General features: G+C 39.7%; 1 long non-coding RNA gene across 3 annotated transcripts in view; it reads right to left on the reverse strand.

Annotated features, from left to right (window-relative positions):
- LOC106873487 (uncharacterized) overlaps positions 1-7,460 on the reverse strand; it is an 80,392-nt gene extending 72,932 nt beyond the window's left edge. For all 3 annotated transcript variants that reach the window (XR_008263442.1, XR_001409886.2, XR_001409887.2), the window contains exons 1-2: positions 7,261-7,460; positions 5,885-5,992 (exon numbers count right to left, since the gene is read on the reverse strand). This is a non-coding gene — a long non-coding RNA (uncharacterized LOC106873487). The remainder of the gene's footprint in view (positions 1-5,884; positions 5,993-7,260) is intronic.
- Between the last annotated feature and the right edge of the window lie 57 nt (positions 7,461-7,517).

Here is a 7,517-nt window from a genome sequence, read left to right on the forward strand (position 1 = left end):
TATATATATCATCATCATCATCCTCATTTAATGTCTGTTTTCCATGCTGGCATGGGTTGGATGGTTTGACTGAAAACTGGTAAGTCAGGGAGCTGCACCAGGTTCCAGTCTGATTTCGCATGGTTTCTACGGCTGGATGCCCTTCCTAACGCCAACCATTCCAAGAGTGTAAGGAGTACTTTTTACATGCCACCGGCACATGTGCCATTTAAACTACAATTTCACAGGTGCCATTTACATGACACTGGCATCAACCATGACTACGATTTCACTTGGCTTAAGCAACAACGGCCACAACCATGGTTTCACTTGGATTAACAAGTCTTCTCAGCACAGCATATTGCAAACATTCTCAGTCTCTCGTCATCACCTCCATCACACTCATTATGGGTAGGTAAGTAGCAGGCATGTGCCATCCGTAATTACTCAGGGTAGTCAGTTGGTGACCTGTATCTAGTAAAACACACAAAAAATAAGCCCTCTTGACCCAGGGTAGCAATACCTCCTCCAGACACTAGATGTAGGCCTCCATGTTGATTCTGAATCTGTGTCAGAAGATGAATGGAAGCATAATGTTGCCATCACTAGTGATCACTCCAAACACCATGATGTTGACCGAATGCTTGATTTTTATCACTCTCGGTACATGTCCTCAGATTGACACTCAAACACTCTGAAATGGTCGTATTGGAGCTTCCGGTGTGAATGCCAAGCAGTAGAGCATTTTGTTTCCAAATTTCTTGCAGAGTGAATTGCATCATGGTGCTATTTTTCTCACAGTTGGTACACAACTGACCCTACTATACTGTATAGTCGACAAAATCAAAAACAGACAAATGCACATGCATGAAGTTAAAACTATAAAATGTTGACAATTTACCCATCGCATCCTGTATATCTCCTTGTACTTCCCCGTTGTCAATGACATTTCTGACTTTCTGTCCATGACCTTTCAAATGACTAATCAGTTCCATTGAAGCATAGTTGAAAGTTGTAACTTATTGCGCACTTCCAACTGATTAAGTCAGCATGCATCACCATGTTTTCATTGCCATAGAACTTTCAGTAAATAGAATGACAAATGAGGTCACTGGATTAGATTGATAAATGCTTGTGCAACACGAGTACCATCTGAATTTCCATGATTAGCAATTAATGACAGGCTGCAATAAGGTGAACAGTAATCACATGAAACTGTAAGTTTTACATCAAACTGTTCCTGACCCATGGTAACAGCTAGGGGTTCCTCACTCCCAGTGGTTTTACTGTATGTCATGACACCAGCAAAGGGTATTTCTGTGTCCCCACACTCAGACGGATTGTCATCACATCATCATTGTTTTACGTCCGTTTTCCATGCTGGCATGGGTTGGATCATTTGACTGAGGTCTGGAAAGCCAGCGGATTTCCAGACCTCAGGCTCCAATCTGATCTGGCAATGTTTCTATAACTTGATGCCCTTCTTAACGCCAACGACTCCGAGAGTGTAGTGGGTGCTTTTTACATGCCACCGGCACAGGAGCCAGTCAGGCGGGCCTGGCATCAATCGCATTTGGATAGTACTTTTTACGTGTCACCGGCATGGGAGCCAGTTAGGGGCACTGGCATCAGCCACATTTGGATGGTGCTTTTTACATGCCACCAGCACGGGAGCCAGTCAGGCAGCCCTGTATCGATCACATTACTACTAGTTAATCCAAAGCTGGGACCCTGACAGATTTTGCTTCTCAGGATCAGAGAAGACATGGGAGCAAAAGTAGCTAAGAAGTGATTCCACACTCCCCAAAATGCTGGAACTCCTGAACCAAAATCCTGCTACTGGATGCACTTTAAAATCATACTCAGACATACATACATATATGTATACTTATCTATACATGCATACACACACTCACACACAATGATACATGTACACAAGTATAGGCATAATACACATATGAATATGACAATCTCACATGTCAGTCTGTAGTAACACACACACACAAACATGTGTTTACAATGACTTTGCATTACACAACCAACTCCACCCAAGTTAGCATAACAGTGTGACTGATTCAATGAAATAAACACTGAAAGTGTAGGCAAGATTGACACTGCATTCAATTAGAACAAATAAGTCATAAGAATTGTTCTGTTTCCTTGTTAGAATTAAGTAGCTCAGACAGACAATAATATTGTTTAGTAACAAACAGGATGCTGGGATGTTTTCTTTCTCTTCTCTGTATGTGACAAGACAAACATTAGTTAAATGCTGGCTTTATTAGTTTGAAGAATTTCTAACAAGCTGAGTTAACAGAAGTAATAACAATACTAGTAAATAAAAATATCTTTACAAACAAACAACAGCGTTTCTGTTAACTCATGATTTATGAATGTGCTCACAGACAGCTGTAAATAGACAGTATAAGACATAAATTGAATCATGAAGTATGGGTAATCTTTCAATGTAAGTACATAAAATGGCCGTTGAAAGTTTAGTTGGTGTTATGTCCACAAATATAAAAGTATTTATGATATTTGTGTATTGTATTAGACATTACTACCATATGTAATCATTTTGTTTCAGTTTCTGGAATGTGACTAAAAGATTTTTTGTAAATAAATCATTTGGAATTTGGCAAAGAATAAAATAATGTGTTTTCCATTACACACATACATACACTTGCATAATAATAATAATGATAAATAATAATAATAATGATAATACTGATAATGATAATAATTAATAATAATAATTCTTTTATTAGCTACAAGGGCTTGCATAGAACAACATAGAACGACATAACAGGACAGTACAAATGGGTCTTAAAAACATCATCGTTTAACGTCCACTTTCCATGCTAGCATGGGTGGGACGATTTGACTGAGGACTGGCGAACCAGATGGCTGTACCAGGCTCCAATCTGATCTGGCAGAGTTTCTCTAGCTGGATGCCCTTCCTAATGCCAACCACTCCGAGAGTGTAGTAGGTGCTCTTACATGCTACCGGCACGAGGGCCAATCAGGTGGTACTGGCAATGGCCATGCTCAAAATGGTGTTTGTTACATGCCACCTGCACAGCAGACAGTTCAGCGGCACTGGCAACAACCTCGCTTGAATGTTTTCTAATGTGCCACCAGCACAAGTGCCAGTAAGGCAACGCTGGTCAACGTGTAAACAAAAACAGCAATTACAATTGAACAAATAAAACTCTCATGATGATGGTGATAATAATAATGATAATAATGATGATGATAAATTTGGTACAAGACTAGCAATTTTGTGAGAGAAGAAGTGAGTAGATTACATCAAATCCAGTATTTGACTGGTACTTTATTTTATCAACCCCAAAAGGATGAAAGGCAAAGTTGACTTCAGCAGGATTTGAAACTCTGGACATCATGAGCTAGAACAAATACTGCAAAGTAACTTGTCTGATGCTCTAATGATTCTTTTCTACTCTAGGCACAAGGCCTGAAATTTGTGGGGAGGGGGTCAGTTGTTTAGATTGACTCCAGTGTGCAACTGATACTTAATTTATCGACCCCAAAAGGAAGAAAGCAAAGTCGACCTTAGCGGAATTTGAACTCAGAATGTAAAAACAGATGAAATACTGCTAAGCATTTCGCCCATAACGATTCTGCCAGCTTGCTGCTTTTGATGCTCTAATGATTCTGTCAACATAATGACCTAATAACTCTATATATACTCTTTTACTTGTTTCAGTCATTTGACTGCGGCCATGCTGGAGCACCGCCTTTAGTCGAGCAAATCGACCCCAGGACTTATTCTTTGTAAGCCTAGTACTTATTCTATCAGTCTCTTTTTGCCGAACCGCTAAGTTATGGGGATGTAAACACACCAGCATCGGTTGTCAAGCGATGGTGGGGGGACAAACACAGACACACAAACACACATACATATATATACGACGGGCTTCTTTCAGTTTCCGTCTACCAAATCCACTCACAAGGCTTTGGTCAGCCCGAGGCTATAGTAGAAGACACTTGCCCAAGGTACCACGCAGTGGGATTGAACCCGGAACCATGTGGTTGGTAAGCAAGCTACTTACCACACAGCCACTCCTGCACCTATAATTCCTTGTATGTTGATATGCTGTAACATTAAATGGCCTTTATTAGTATGCAACCAATAAAGGATTTCATACTTACATCACCTGGCAAATACAAATCTCAGAAGACATACCAGGAAAAATTTCCCTCAAAGAAAGAAGCTTTCCACAATCAGCATATGAAAATGGCTGAATGATATTTAGAGTACACCAAAAAACTTCAACATTTATTTATGAAAATAAAGTTAGATTACAAAATCAGATTGGACCACCACCACCGCCGCTGCCGCCAGATATATACTGAGGTATCTGAGCATCATCATTTAACATCCGCTTTCCATGCTGGCATGGTTTGGACAGTTTGACATGGAGGTGGCTAGCAGGGAGCTGACCAAACTCCAACTGTCTGTTGTGGCATTGTTTCTATGGCTAGATACCCTTCCTAATGCCAACCACTTAATAGAGTATGCTGGGTGCTTTTTATATGCTACCAGCACTGGCATGGGTGCAAAGTGCACCCATGAAGATAGATCAGATAGATCCTGTAAACCTTTTCCAGCACTTTCTAATCTGTGTTGTCCATTTCATTGAGTGGTATAACCTCCTCTGCCTAATATCATCCATCATCATTGCTCTCCTCCTCCTCAGTCCTCGCCCTGTATTCTATCCTCAAGCACTGGGTGCATAAACCCCTCTGACCTCATAATATGTCCTATCCATTTCATGTTCCTTCTCCAGATGGTATCCATTAAACATCACTTCTCTCCAACTCTCCTATGCACTTCTTCATTGCTCACATGGTCCATCCATCATATCTTCTCCATTCACTTCCAGAATCACATTTCACAACTTTCCAATCTCCTAGCATCAACATTTTTGATGGTCCATGTTTCTGAACCATAGAGGTGCACATTCCATACTACAGTTTTTGCCAGCTTCTTCATGTAATGCTTCAGGCCTTTGGAGAGCAGTTTTTTGTTTTTGTTTCTTGAACTCGTTTTTGGCCATGGCAATTCTTAATCTGATTTCCCTCTCATTTCTTCCATCCTCTCTTAATAAGCTTCCAAGGTATTTGAATTGCTTAATCTACTCTGGTTGATTTTCAGTGATGTTGATTCGCAGATTCTTGTTTCTGCTCTTTCTAATTTTCAATACTTTGGTTTTCTAGTTTATTCTCACCTTGTATCCTTCACTAGACTTATGGTGGCTTACAAGCCTTCTGTTTTTGTTCTTGTTGCCTGGTCGTCTGCAAATGATGAGAGAGGTGAGGGAAGAAGTGACAGGGGTGAAGGCTGGTGGATATCTGATACAAGCTGTGAGATTTGCAAACGACCAGACTGGGAAATATGGGATAAGAAATAATCAGTAACTGAGACACGTCAGTTTGATCAATGTATAAAAAAGAACAGAGGGTTCTGGAAGAATTACTCTATGAAACAGGAAATTCTTATGAAAGTACATTCCTATGTAACAGAAGAAAACGTTATTATCAAATATGACTGAACTGGACATCTGTCAGTTGTAATTAAATATATAATCCAGTCCAGATAAAACTTCCCTTAAAGATTCAGTGATATTACTTCCTAATGTTTAATCTTCATGGGATTCAAACAGCTGGGAGAATCTCGAAGTAAATAATCCAACTTAGTGACGAAGACTGTCAAGATAAGCAAATCTCTGATGGCTGTTAAGAACAAACTCCTGCTCAACAGGGAGGTCATATCAGTCAGAATATACGTCTACTAAAAATAAGCCAGTAGAAGCAGTGCCAGAAGTAACTCTATGTTGTTCCAATCGGTTGAAGAAAAACGAAATAAAAAAAAAGAACGTACCTGGCAGAACTCTTCTTTTTACGATCTTCTAAGTGTTTCCCCGACATTGAGAATGTTATAAGTCATCGCTCTCATTGAAGTTCTCTGTATCATAAATAGTTGCATTAACTAGGGCGGGGAGAGAGAGAGAGAAAGAGAGAATTATAGTTTGTTGTATATTGTGTTCCACTTTTATGTATATACTGTAACATTATTGCATATTTAACCTTTCATATTTTTAGTACTTCTTGGTTTTTAGTATCGTTCTTAGGTAACAATTAAATACAATGAACATAAAGCAAATACAGTAGTGTAGTTAGGGAGGGGTGGTCTTCCTCCTCTGATGTTTTTACTGGGGTGGGAGGCACGTTTGAGATGTATTTTGTTGGGTCGTATGTTGCATTTTTTGAGGGTGCTCGAAAAGAGGGAGGTAGAAAATGCAATGACTGCCTCGGGTATCATACCGTCGAGCGACGTCACCCGTGCTATATAAAAATTACTGCAGTGTTCAATAACCTCGCTAGTCGCCAACATTCTATAGGGACCTACTACACTACCAATAAGTGCAACGCTTGGACCAGGACCGATTCTACCTAATTGCTCTTTACTGTTGCAACCAACAAAAGTCGTCAATGTGAGATCCCGCAAATCACACTCTACTTTCTTTTTTAAACATTGAATGTCTTTATTAATTTAAGCTTTGAAAAATGGCCTTTCACAACTTGTGATTGGAAATGCAACGGTAAGCCGTAATGTGTATGCAATGCACGTGATAGGAAAGACATCCCTTCCAAACTGGAATAAAAACTCTGCAGAGGTTCTCGACCAATTTTTTTTTTCTGTGGTCCCCTTTGATTACTATTTTATTCTGGTGAACCCTATAGCCATTCGGTGTTTAAAAACTAATTTTATACTTCTTTCAAAATGCCTATTTTACTTTTCACAATTTAATTTGTGTTAGTTGAACTATGTAAAATGTTAGAGAAAGAAACTTGTAGTGACGCTTGGTTCCAGTCGCCATTTTAGGATTTTCATCCACGCAATACATAAGTATAAATTAAAAATATTTTTTCAAGGGCCCTTAAAATATTATTGTGGATCCCCAATTTACTATTTTGTTATGTGGCCCCATAAAATCCTATATGGACCGTCAGGGGCCTATGGAGCCCGGTTGAGAACATCTGCTAAAGAACATCTCCAGATTCAGAGATAAACTGTACCCTCCTCCCACAGCTCGAAGGAGCATCACAAAGTCAATGTGGCTACATTCAAAAGTCAAATGGCTACATTCGTTCTGCATTACGCAAACACGCGACTTGACCGACTTCTCTGTACTAATTAAATTTGTTAGCTCAATCGTTACCGACGAAGTAAGAGTATGTAGTGAAACTACCTACCGTCACCAGATACAAAACTGCTATCGCCATTCTTCTCATTTAAATATAAACAAACGCGAACATAGCGGAAAACATTAACCTTGTCATCACGTGACTGATCATTATTCGAATCGGCAACTTCTTCGAACCGTTCCCGCCAGAACGCAAACTGACCAATCACAGCCCTTAATAAGGTCACGTGATAGTGTTTTTCTGCTACCGTCTTGGAGCCCCCCTTAACGCCTTAAATAGATCAACTCATACCCAACAATTTGTCT

The sequence above is a fragment of the Octopus bimaculoides genome, chromosome 2 (assembly GCF_001194135.2).
Source record: "Octopus bimaculoides isolate UCB-OBI-ISO-001 chromosome 2, ASM119413v2, whole genome shotgun sequence".
Taxonomy (NCBI): Eukaryota; Metazoa; Mollusca; class Cephalopoda; order Octopoda; family Octopodidae; genus Octopus; species Octopus bimaculoides.